Below are 14,277 nucleotides of genomic sequence, written 5' to 3' on the forward strand. Positions count from 1 at the left end.
TTTAAGTGAAGCACTTGCCAGCTGAGCAGAATGTTTGCTAACAGTAAGGTCCAGGTGTTCTTTTGAGGGGATGTGTGCATGTTGTATGCTGTGCACGCTCAGCAATTCTTGGCTTGGAGAAATAAGATTTTTTTTTTCCAAATGAAATTTTAAAAAGAAATGTGTTTACTCAGCATCATCCAAGTGTTTATGAGGGTGAGGGAAGAAGAGAGACAATAATGGAAACATCATGAGGATATTGCACAATTCTGCCACACATGTGGAGTAGAAAGTCTAATATCTAGTCAAATACCTCTGGGGTCATCCATGCAGACCATTTGGAATCAAAATATTTTCTGCATGCATTTTTCATAATGATGATAGCTTCCTTGTTACAACAAAAACATTTATGAACTGTTTTGACAAAATAAAACAGATGCATTAAATAAATTAATAAATAAAAAATTAAATAAATGGCGCTCAAGTACCCTACTGAAATCTTAAGTAAGATATAATTTCTTAAATTTAATCTAAATGTGCTTATTTTGCTCTAACAAGTTATTTTTTACTTAAAATTTAATTTCTGGACAAGGTCATTGTGCTTATTTTAAGATACTCATTACTTAAATATCGTATTTGATCAAACAGAAAATGTATGTGCTTTATCAATAGTCTCTGGTTACTCACTTGTTAGGATAAGTATTGTATTCAACCTCAGGCAACTTTTACACTACACTCCCAGCAGCCACGGCGGTCCCCTTTCGGGCCATCACGCAAAAAAAATGGGCTGGTGGTGAGACAATGTAGAGATATATGAATAGTAAATGTGACAGGATGTGATTGCCAAGCGAGATTTTTAAAGTGTGAAAAAACTTCACCACAAATGAGGGGACTGTAAGTTAGACACCGGCTGCAACAAAAATGCACAGCGCACTTAATAAGTCTCAGTCAAACAGCCATGGCTGCCCAAGCACAAGCATAGTTTTGGTGTGACAAGACAACAGGACACTGCTTGAAAACGATCAGCAAGAGGGGGGTAAAGGAGGGAACAAAAACTGGTCAAATGCATGTTGAGTGGAGTCATTAATCTTTGTGATGCCCAGTCCACTCTTACTCTAAATGTATGCTATTTATAGACAGTAGCCTGGACTGAGCTGCGCATCAGGCACATTCTCATTGGTACAGAGTGAAGTTACAGGTCAAATGATTGAATGGGTGTGTGCGCGTGTAGTACATGTTTGTGAGAAGAAAGAAAAATGATTTAATTCTGCTCCGAATGTGGCTCTCCTGCGGCTTCATTATCCAAGCCTGAAAATAACACACTGAGGCAGCAGAATCACCTTTTAATGGGACTATTCCCAGCCAAATGGAAAGAAATGAGAGAAGACAATGTGTACACACAAAATGTAAACACACACTTGAGCTGAAATTGTTATTAGCAGTAATACTGAATGTACTTTACATGGGGATCAAGATCTTCTTACCTAAATATGATGCTGTAGCTAACAAATCAAACAGTCATTCCTATGCCATTCATTTCCAATAAAGTTTGTATCAATATGCCTCCTGCAATCCTGTAACGCAATATGAGATCCTGCCACACTGTGCTGATGTGCAAATGGGACATGTTCTCTGAGGAGCAGCAACATAAATCAATAGCAGGCAGACACATTGATGATATCACATCGGAGCAAATGGCTCATTTGTTCCCAAACTATAGTCCAACGGTGCCCAATATTTTTTGAACCGAGGTCTTCTTTTCAAGTAGCCAAGCTCCCAGGCTCAACCAATTCAGTGTCAACTTTGCAAACCCACATTCCTTGTCCAGCCTGCCAGTAACAACACTTTTTCTTGTTGTCATCACATCACTCTCTGTTCCTCTCTCATAAGCGCACACGTGCACGTTGTTAGATATTATTAACATTTAAATTCTTTATTTCATATATTAACCATTGTTATACATTATTAACATTTTAATTCTTTATATTAACAATGTCGAAATGTTTTATAGATGTGAGATAGTGTTGAACTCAGTATAATTTGACCTTAAACTAAGCTGGAACATATTGTTTAGTCTAAAAAAAATTCCTTCTCAGTGTTCTGTGCGAAAACACATTTGGTCCTTGAGAACAGAATCTGCTTCGAACACACACACCCCTGACTCTGTTTGCGCCATCGCTCACGGAAAAGTACCCAGAGAGTATGTTTTGTCTACAAATGAAAGAGAGGCGGTCTGTTTAACTATAAGAAGCCATTTGCCACGCGGAAGACACACATTCGGCACTCTGAAATTCCACCTGTTACGTGATGTTTGGAGTCTGTCACTATGTCCAGAGATCTCTGTTTTTTTTTTAAAATAAATCATCTTGCAAAGGTGTTTTTTCTTACATTAAATCTGTCTTGATATTTTTGGAACACGCAAAGAGGACAAATAAATGTATTCCTCTTCAACGTTCGTAGGACTTTATCAATATTATAATAACCACTTTGGAGTACGATTGAACAACATAGGCCAGACAAACCCATTTACATCACCTTCATATTTCCACGTGCGCATTAAAATAATATAATTCAAGCGTGCTTCTTAATTATTTTTTGTTACGCACCCCTTGTAAGAAGAAAACATTTCACACCCCCAAGTACACCTCTACATAGCATTGTAGCCTTACTAATATTAAAGAAAAGATAAAAATAAATAAATATAGATCAACTTACAACAAAGAGCAACTTTATTAACATAGTTTTTTACTCTGTAATACAAAAATTTTAAGTGCATCAATTTGTCTGAAATTCCAACAAAAATTAAATAAGAGTTCCAATGCCACCTACTGTTATGTAGGTGCAATTAACTTTATTCTTTATTTATTTTATAGGGATAAAAAACAAAAAACATGTTCCCTGGGTGAAACACACCACCCTTGCATTACAAGGGGACCCTCCCTACTATTTGAGAAGGATTTTTAAAAATCCATCCTGCATAACAAGACGCATTACATTTCATGTGTTACAGTATTAGATTTAAATATTATAATTAGACTTTACAACAACCAATGTAATTAGCTGGATTGGCTAAAATGACTAAGTTTGCCCGATTAATCAATGACGTCATTGATTGAAATAATATCCTGCGTCAATTATTTGTGCTTTTTTTTTTGTGCTTTTTTTGCTGGACAAGACACCTGCGAATGGAGGTGGTTGACTCTAGCATAAATATTAGTTGTTTAAAGACATACATTGCTCCAGTTTTTCAAACTCACTGATCGCTGAAAAATCCAGATCGTGGAAAGCCTAATTATAATGTGAGGCAATTATTATACAGTATCTTAGTAACTGCCATTAATATTACTACAAAATTATTATAGTTCCACAATAATAATTGCCGTCTGTGTTCGTCTCCGCATACTAATGGTGAAAAAAAACTTCGAGGAACAAAGATAACAAATAAATATCTGTTCTTCATTGACAGTCATTTGTCATTTTATGGTGTATTTTTTTGAAATATGTTGCTATAAAAGTTTTCTTGTTGCTCCAGGAAATAATAACAATATGAAAAGATGATAGTTAATATATTACCACTCACCATGATGGGAGGCTTGCATGTAGTCCCTTGTGGGTGTGAAGGAAGATAAACGTGACACCTGAAGCCACAAAATTAAACAGAGCAGACTTGAAATATGTGAATCAACTGTTGTTAAAAAGGCTTTTGGTGTTCCTATCAAATGTGGCATTCTTTTTGTTGAAATTCATCGAGTGCACTTTCCTTTCTCCGAAGAAGCTCTCCAGTGATGTTTGCTTTTGGCCATTTTCATTATGCTTTAATCGTATGGGAATGCTTGGGCACACAGACATTAACTAGAGTGGAGAGCTATTAAAAGTTGTTCGCTCCTATATAAATGAATCTTTTTGCCACAGTTGGCCATTAGCCACTCCAGTGGACACTAGTGTAGTCTTGACATACGCTGCCATCAGTGGTCAACGTTTGTAAGTGCAAAAAAAAAGACAGACAACAAAATGCCCGACAGAAGTTCTGATGTGACGTGCATGGAAGGAATAAGTGTCTATTCCTTCTATTTCTGGAGGCCCTTGCAAGTAAAAAAAATATATTGGGACATCAAGCAACAACTAAGGAGTAATATAATTGTTAAAACATCCAAGTATTGATTTTGTAATTTGAGAAAATGGCAATTGATAATGAGTCCACTAAATTGGACTTTGGACATCATTAGCTTTATAGTGACTACAACTTACTGTTGCTGTAACTTTGTTGCTATTGAAAATACTTCATCTGCAGTATTTTTTTTTTCTTTAAATCATCATTTAATTTTTATTATAGGAATATTTTATGGCTTTTAGTCCTCATATGAGAGTAAAGATCCTGGTCCTTATGTTTTGTAGTGGTCAGATTTAAAACATGCTAGCAAAACCTGCAGGTGATGATAAATGGTTGCAAGAAAAATTTAAATTACTATCTGTACTTCATAAAAAGTTCATTTTTCTTTGGGTACAGTAAATGTTTTTGCAATACATGTAGTGGTTTTGACATTTGTTAAAAATATGTGAACACAATGTTAACTCTTTACTGCCAAAGACGTTAAATGACGTTCTGCAAAAACCTACGGAGGAGCGCCAAAGACGTTAAAAGACGTCCTCCCATTTTTTTTATTTTTTTTTTGAAACGGGTGCTGGGAAGGCTTGCGGAGCTCTCCTGAAAGTTTTAAGCAGGTCTCGTGAGCCTAATGACTATTTTTGGCCCCTAGAGGGCAGCGATGACTCTCTTTTGACAAGATCGGGTGGGTGTCAGTAGAGGCGGAGCTAGAGCGTTGAGCAGGAGATCAGAATGGAAAACAAAGGAAAAATGGCGGCCGGTCGCGAGGAGCTAACGCCAGAGCCGTTTTTTTCAAAGACCAAAAGCATCGCTAAAAGAGCACATTGTTGATGACGATGATCATTATCGATGATGAAGATGATGGTGACTCCGTGGTTGGAAAGCATTGACGCGGCAGTAGAAGACGTTAGATGGAGCTAGATGGAGGAGGGAACGGGCAATGGCGAGCGTTTGCAAGCAGCTCTACACTTACAAGACAAAAGGCATCGACCAACGCAAAAAGAGTACATTGATGACGATGATGATGAAGGTGAATCAGAGCTTGACGGCGAAATTGGAACCGCTGACGCGGCGGCTATGACGGTGTCGTAACGAGGAGCGCAACCGAGCACGCACAGGCGGACGTTCGATCGGACGACGGAGAGTGCCCCGAGTCCAATGCATATTCATCGGAGGAAGTGTGTACAGTCTGCTACTTGCTTTTTATTCCCCGGAAAAAAAGGCCGTCAAGAAAGTGTAACGTTTGCACGCAAAACGGACCAATGTGAAAGTGAAAGTAAACTGTTGTGCGAGTCCTGGCGTCTCCTTGCACGCAGGAGAGCGTTACAAAAAGAAAAACTGTATTTGAAACATCCACATAATTGTAAGTAGTACCACAGTTGCACACATTTGTAAATAGTTTGCAAAATTGTTTTGTCAAATTGTTACACTGTTGAATGGAAATAAACGCATTTTGCAATCAAAAAACACTTTTTCATTGTTGGTGAAAGCGTTTTACAGAAGTAAAGCACTATTTAGATGTTTGTGGCATCATTCATGGACAAAAAGAAGTGTACAATTTACTAGAGTGCATGAAATAACATCGTTTCACAAAAAGCTCTTTTTCTCCGTTTTTTGTTTCAAAACAGAAAATTTCGGTGAAAGTAACCATTTTCTATTGTTGATTACTGAAGAACGGAATAAGGTAGAAACAAACTTTTTTTTTCTGATGAAAGATGAGAGTCCAATCTTTCATTTGGTCGGATGTGTGTTTCCATAGTCCAAACACAACATTTTCTGTGGACCTTGAAAGATCACTCAAAATGCTTAAATCGGCTGGCACTGGCGACAACCCGTTTTTAAAAACGTCTGGCAGTCAAAGAGTTAAAAAATCTATAATTTTCCATAGTTTTTACATTATTATTTTCTATTTATTCCGTTCTTACAAACATATTTCATCAGTTGCTCAATTGCACATTATCCACCCTAGTGGACATTTCAGCAACTCCTTGAAAAATGTATGTAAAAAAAAAAAAAATGAAGGTAATTATTTTTTTCATGCCTAAAGAGTAATTAAAACAGTTGAGAAAAAAAATCCGGATGCAGGTTATCAGAATTTGTGCATGAAATGTATTCAAATTGGGTCGAAACAATTCTCAAGTGAAAAAAAGATTGTGGACTCCCAGCTCAGATAAGCAGTGAGGACCAGCTCGGTATATTGACCCTTTTGATGTTTGAAAATGTTAGATCAGGTGTCAAAATCAATCAGGTTATGGCTATGAAGAGAAATTAGTGCAAATACCAACTCAAATATACCATTGCTTTGTGATCCAAATGTTCTCTTGCCAATTTATACCAACAAATCATTTTCACACTGTTGACTCTCCCCTGCAGAAATAATGAGTCCTTATCCTGCGGGGTGTCCAATCCTGATCGCAGATTTACCCAAAACAACGATTAAATGCTGTGACAAAACAATGATATCAGCGTGAGCGGCAAAGCAGAGCTTTAGAAATTTCAGTGTCGCAGTTTGCTCCTCTACCGAGCTAAGGCCGCCGGTGTCCCGCAGGGACAGCCGTTGTCAGGACAACCAGAGTGCTTCTGACAGTCAATCAGACATAAACCCCGAGCCCACGTCAGGTCCCATGATATCTGGCCTTCCCAAAGCGCGCGTACGTACAGACCTGCTGGCAGTCGTGTCCATCTTGGCTATGTCATCACACACTGACCTCGCTACAGTGATGGTACGTGACACCCCCTCTCTCCTCTGCCCTTATGTTTGTTCTTTTCTTTAAGTGACATCAACACTCATCCAGACGTCATATCGCTCAAGTAGATACGTTTTGTGTGGATCGTTTTCAGGTCTTCATGTGCGTGTGTGCTGTTCCCCACCCAGGTGATTTGGCCCTAAGTGATTTGGTGCCCTAGGCGAAAATGGAACTTGTAGCCCCCCCCACCACCACCAATTACAAGTAATAAAAAATAAAAAGCATAAGTACAGTGCAATACAACTGTTTAGTGTAATTTGTGCTGACATTATTAACTACAAAATATTTTCAAACTATATACAATATATTTGTGTAAGATACATATAAAAAGTAATAAAAATAATGAGGTCAATGACAGACGCCCATTTTGTTAACAATTGACGGGAAACTTTGAAAAATGTACGAAAATTTACGCTATTTTGATGTTTATTGTTATAGACCAGTTTTTCCTCCTCCTCCTTTCGCCGCTTTCTTAATGCATTGCAACGTTTTCATTGTAAAGGTTTTTGATGTATAGACAACAACATAAGCGAGCCATCAATAGCGCTAACACTCTGAGATGATCCGCGACCCCTCCCCCTACCTTTCACTGTTAACAGCAGCAGCAGGTCAGATTCAGGGTGCCAGGTCATGATCTCATATTTATTTGGACTAGAAGTCATAAAAAATAATTATTATATAAAATATATGTGCGGTGTAATATAACATATATAAATAATGTAATGTAAAAATGTAAAATAATAAAAATGTACATGCTCTATAACATTTTGTAGCATCCTTGGTTGAAATAAAGATGGTCTCTCCAACTCATGGTTCACAACTTTTATTAAACCTTCCTTTGTGTGAACACATTGTAAGAGCTACAATACAAATAAACAAAAAAATCGATTAATAACTGAAACGGTATGTTTTGTGTATCCTTTTACCGTATTTAAGCCATATACTAGGGTGACCATATTCCTAGTTCCGAATAAAAGAGGACACTTGCCCCAGCCTTGAAATTGTGGGTACCAGTCGCAGTTACAGTGTACTTCACTTACTATTAGTCACGCAATGCTAACCGGACATTTTCATGAATTCATAAAAACCCCGGACGCCCCAACAGGACGTAGGAAAATAAACTGCCCTCACAAAAGAGGACATTTTTGGTCACCCTACCATATTCTATAAATTAATTGCCTTAATGTATTACCTTTTATAGCCTTGACAATCTCTTGAGAAACAATTTATATTGCAAATAAACAATTTAACCTTACCTTAAAAGAAAAATAAACCATACAGAAATACAGATTCTTAGACAGATTGAGCATTAGCGTTGCTAAATATTTACTAAGGAGCGTTAGCACACTCCAGTGGACGAAAACGGTAATGTTTTACTATGCAGTAAATTACACAATGAACATGAAATATAGCAACATTAATTAAACAATGAAACATTGCTCCAATACGAGCCTTGTTCCCTTTTCAGCCAGGTGCTAAAGAATCGTTCATTGAATTAGCTGTAAACTTAAGTTTTCTCTGATTTCCTGCGGCGCGCACACGTCTTCTCTGTACTTGGAAGACGGCGTTACCAAGTATGTCGGTTACATACGTCAGTTCCTACCGGTTTATGAGATCTTTTCCTGTATCCTTCAAAATAAAAGTATCAACTATATTATAATAGCACAATAAAACAACGCAATTCCACAATACAAAAATGCAAAAACCCAAATAATAGCAGGGTCTTTTACATATTTTATTTTTGAAAACCTGATGGAGGGGGGTATCTTATAGCTTTTTATTTTTTATTTTCCCTGCAATTTGACGCCTCCTCCACTAGATAGCGCCCTAGTCGACCGCCTAGTTTGCCTATGCCCTGTCCCTACCAGCCCGTGGGTGGAAACTGCCGGGCAGTTTGTTTAGTGACTGTCATTGATTATGTGGACGATGGTGTTGTTTTAAATGCATCTATGAAAATGTGTCCTGACAGCATGACCAATGTGATTTTACAACATGAATTAATTGTGCTGTGGTGTGTGTGTGCTCTAATATGTGTGTGAGTAGGCCTGCGTGCCTGTGGCTACGATTCTTCCTTCCCCGATGCAGAATGTTTGCTCCTTATTTGACCTCAAAGAGTGCAAGGCAAAAACTAGGACACCACAGCAAGCGCACACACACACACGCACACACACACACACACAGTCAGCATATTCAAATCAACCTGGCTAATCTAATACACATTGGCATGTGTTGTTTGATGTGATGTTGATGTTTCTTCTTATGGTTCCCAAAGGGGCAAAAAAATGACTTGAGTGCCCAGTTTAATATAATGTCCTTAAAGGGTGCATGCTCATTTTGCAACATTCATGATACACTTTCCTTCTAAGAGCCTTGGGGGACCGTGAACATCTCATTTATAAAAATGAGTCATCCTGAAAAAACATGAGGACATTCAGGTACATTTCACACCGTGTTCTGAATCATCTGCGCTTTCACATTGAAGCATTTAATTGACATTCTTCACAAATTTTAGGCAGCCAAAAAGAAGGAAGGCCAGCGTTAAGAGCAGTAATTAGTGGTGCCAATCTAAAGTGTAAAGTTATATATATGTATATAATGTTATAATATAATATAATAATCATGATAATAATAATAATAATAATAATGTAATTATATATATATATATATATATATATATATATATATATATATATATATATATATATATATTATATATATATATACTGTATATTGACTTGAATAATAATACTGTACTTTAATAGTAGACACTATAATAATAATAATAATAATAATAATAATAATAATTGTAATAATGATAATTAATAACCTCATTCCATGTTGATTGCCTTTGTTTTTTGTTTTGTTTTTTGAGAGAGCTCAATATTGTTCATTCAGTAATCCAACATGTCATTATCATTGCTCTCTTTTTTCTGTGTGTGTGTGTGTACACAATGTGCGTGTGTGTGAGTTTGTGCTCATTAATTCACATGAAACGTATTAAAAATCCCATACCCTTCACCTAAACTGAAGACTTCAGAATCCCGTTAGTCGTCAAGTTGTCAGGAGACCCGAGGAAGGATAAAAGAAAAGAAAGAAATGTGAAATCCAGCACTGACCAGACAACACCTACTACCCACAGGGTTACAAACCAGAATCTTTCACCAACCCCAGAAACATCTAAATTCTCAAAAATTAGGGAGACCACATGAGACCAAAGGAGAGACTGAGGAAAGGAAGGAAGGATAGATGAAGCAGAGTAAGAGCCGCAGACATCAGCTTCCACCGATTCAACGACCAGAGAAAGAAGCAGATTGTGTTTGAATTTCGGTAGATGCTGGTGTGGTGGATCTGGCATACATGAAAACCTCCACCAAAGAGGGGAGCCGTCGATCCTGGCCAGGACAGAGCAAGCACAACCCCCCCAGGGCCCTAAAGGCCGCGGCAAACCCAGGAGCCCGAAGCAAACCCCACCCACCCCAACACGGGCCGCGCCCCAAGCCCAGCGCGGCAGAAGGGGGCACGGCAGAGCCACCAGGCACCCCACCGGGACCTCAGCACGAGTTAATACTGCGGTCTGCTCCCCACCCCGACTCACCCTCCCCTCCCAGTTGTGGGGGTGCATTAAAATTGTAGGGGAGTTGCAGGGCGAAGAGGGCCCCTGGTGAGGAATAAGCGGTTAAGAAAATGGATGGATGGATGATATTTTCCTCCCTCAGTTTTTTATTCCTTTGCACTCATTTCTCCATGTATCTGTATTTAATGTGTTTGGTTTGTTTGTAAGACTGAAAAAATAAACAGAAAGTGAACATTACAAAAGTATAATGTCTAATGCCTTTCACATAATAAACAGCAAATTAACAGTGTCTTTCTTATTAAGACTTAGATTATAAATGTTCTTTGTCAATAGAAAATAAAGAAAAACATTCAAACATTTCCACTACGTGTTACACAAGACCTAAATAAATGCCTGCTCAAAAATGCAACAACGAGGCCCTCTATTGGCCTAACTAAGCACTACATCAGCAACGTGCATTTAGAGCGAGGGCAACTCAACCCGTACAACAGCCACAAGCGACAAACACACGGACGATAAACTGCCGCGTCAAATCAATCAATAGTCACAAACTTAAACATCAATTATATTACTTACAGACAAAGATCTAACCAAGTTTTGCGTGACGAAGCACATACACTTGTGGATTGTTGCGTGGTCTCTGCTTGTTGGCGTCTCTACAAAAACCCGCCACAACTACTGGGCATTATATCGGATATCCGCAAACATAACGTCCATCCCAAAATGGGTCCGACCATAAACAATGGGCAAAACTGCGTAAGGCAGAACAACAAGCATGCAATGATTCCGAATATTAACCCTTAGTGCCCATTGGTGACTGTAAGGTGTAATTTGATGTGGTCTACTCGATCCTGCTGGCAGCAACTGGGTTCCTGACTATAAAAACACAACCATTAGTTACAAAATGCCAAATAGAGAAGCAGCAATATAAGTTATAGCGATGTGGTGGCTCTGGCTAACAGGCAGAATCAAGTTACAAGATTTAGATTCTAGAAAGAAAGATTCTATGTACGTAGACCATGTTTATATAAATGTTGATTGTTGGTTTTTATTCGAAGCAGAGATTTTTCCCATTAAAATGTGATTTATGGGGAGGTTAGACCATTGGCTGATATTCAGAGTTTGTTTATTTTTCCAATTAACAAGAATTGTGTTTTTTTGGGCGATAGCAAGGGCTACGAGTGTAGATTGAGATTGTTTTTGTGGCAAGTCAGTTGTTGTTAGGTTACTTAGCAAACACAAGCTTGGAGATAAAGGTATCCTACAGTCCAAGATATCGGAAAGTTTTTCGAAGATTTTAGTCCAGAAATGCATAACCGGAGTACATAACCATAAAGCATGAAAATAAGTGTCTACAGTGTTTAACACTGGAAACAAATGTCGGAGTCTGAGAGTCCCATTTTCTTCATAATGTATTGAGAAATATGTGTTCTATGAATGATTTTATGATGGATAAGTTGTAAATTTGTGTGTTTTGTCATTTTAAATACGTTATCACAAACTTGAATCCAAAAGTCAGATTCCGGAGCTATAGACAAGTCTGTCTCCCATTTCAAGATGGGTAAGTACATTTTATCTGTGTACTAAAGTATTTTTTATAGGTTTTTTGTTGTTGTCTGAGAAAGCTTTAGTATCTTTAGCTAAAACAGGCGTTTGGAGCAAACCCCGAAGTGTTGGAATTAGTTTCTTTACTTTACTTTAGATAATGTAAAAAAAAATACTGTTTTTTATTAAGTTTGTATATGATATAAACATATTATCTGAGAAAAGATGGTGGAGATGTGTAATTCCTTTCTGCTCCCACACACCTAAATAAAACAATTGTTAAGTTGAAAGTCGGGGTTATGCCATATGGGGGAAAGCCCGCAGGGCTCCAATTGGGATTTTGTGATTTCTAGTGCCTTCCACCAGGCGGTCAGTGTGGAGAAAATCATTGGGTTTTTAAAACAATTGTGTCGCTTAAATTATGTTGTAATGAAGAGTAAATCTAAAAGTCGGAGGTTGTTACAATCCTTCTGTTCTAGTTCCAGCCAACAGTTGGTATCTCTGTTGGGTTGTGCCCATAGAATGAGATATTGTAGCTAGTTAGCTATATAGTAGGGCATAAAATTTGATGCTTCTAGACCTCCTTTGGATTTACTTTTCTGAAAAGTAGATAGACTAATCTTTGCTTTTTTTTATTCCAGTAAAATTTTGTATGGAACCAGTTAGCTGTAGGTTTAAATGGAATCATTGAGAAAAAATAGTTTATTTTGGGTAAAACTTTCATTTCAATGGTGGCTATTTATCCTATTAGAGAAATAGGAAGATTCTTCCAGCGCTCCAGGTCACTGTGAATGCTATCCAAAAGTGGAGTGAAGTTTAAATGAATTAAATCAGTTCATTTAAGTGAGATTTTTATGCCTACGTATTTTAAATTACCTTTAGGAAAAGAGTAATGTGGGTCCTGGCTTGCAGCGTTCCATGAATTTTCTGTAATAGGTAGTAGTGTTGATTTTGTCCACTTGATAGAATAATCTGATAAATGTGAGAATTTAGTTACTAAATTAGATGCTTCCCCTAATGAGATAGCAGGTTCTTCTGAATAAAGTCAAATATCATTGACATATAGATTAATTTTATGTTCTGTTACCCCCGAGTGAATTCCTTGGATCCTTCTATCCTGGCGTATAGCTAATGCGAGCGGCTCAATAAATATCGCAAATAATACAGGGGACGGTGGGCATCCCTGTCTTGTGCCTCTCTGTAGAGTAAAACTCTGAGATATAATCCCATTAGTAGTAAATGTAGCTTTAGGAGAATCATATAATACTGACACAGTGAATAAATGACTTCCAAAAGCCACATTTATTTAAAACAGCAAAGAGGAAGGACCAGTTAACTTTGTCGAAAGGCTTTTTCTGCATCCAACGACATAATAACTGCCTTTTTATCAGGCCACTGTGATATGCTAACAAGGTTAAAAACACACGCACACACACAGAATGCACAATACTCCATATTCACGTATGTCATTCACACTCAAGGCCAGTGCTTAATGAGATGGATGTACACAGCACTTATGTTGGAGGCTGCTTCTGTTGTCGCATGCTCTTGTAGTTGTTGATGTTGTTTAGCTTTCATTTGGATGGAATCTTCTGGGGACGGTAAGCTGAATCAAATATTCATGATAGCAAAGAAAGGAAACCATCAAATTCCATGAGCCCACTTCCAGCACTGCACTAGTATCTTTGTACTGCATGAACTAACATACTGTAAATGCATACAGTTACTTGCATGACGTACAATGATTATATTCACACTAAGGTTTTGAATGGGAATTATTCCATATATATAAAAAGTATTAACTACAGCGGAGAATGAAAGTATGGGCACCTCAGGTAAAAAATTCTAATAATGCACATTAACTAGCAAAGGAAAGATAGAAAATCTCCAAACGGCATCAAATTACATATGAGACATTCTTATAACATGTAAAAATAAAAAATAAATAAAAAAGTTTGACTTTATTTCCATCATATACACTTTTATCGTGTCTGCAAAGGTTTATCCAAGTTTGCCCAAACTTTCGATCCCCACTGCATAATGTTGCTGGTCATTGAGTCAACCTCTTGAATGGATGGATGTTCATTTAACATCCTCTTTCACACAGCATGGATTTTGTGCAGTTGGACACAGATTGGAATATCATACTTTTACAACCTCAGGCAGACAGCGGGTGCAGCAGCAGTTATTGATATAAAGGGACAAATGGAAAAATAAAAATAAAATAAAACATAAATATATGTAAATTCATGCCAAATGGTTTAACTCAAATGAAGCAAAAATACAAATGAGCATTGTTGAAAGTGTGGCACTGCAATCCCCAATTA

The sequence above is a fragment of the Vanacampus margaritifer genome, chromosome 2 (genome assembly GCF_051991255.1).
Source record: "Vanacampus margaritifer isolate UIUO_Vmar chromosome 2, RoL_Vmar_1.0, whole genome shotgun sequence".
Lineage (NCBI taxonomy): Eukaryota > Metazoa > Chordata > Actinopteri > Syngnathiformes > Syngnathidae > Vanacampus > Vanacampus margaritifer.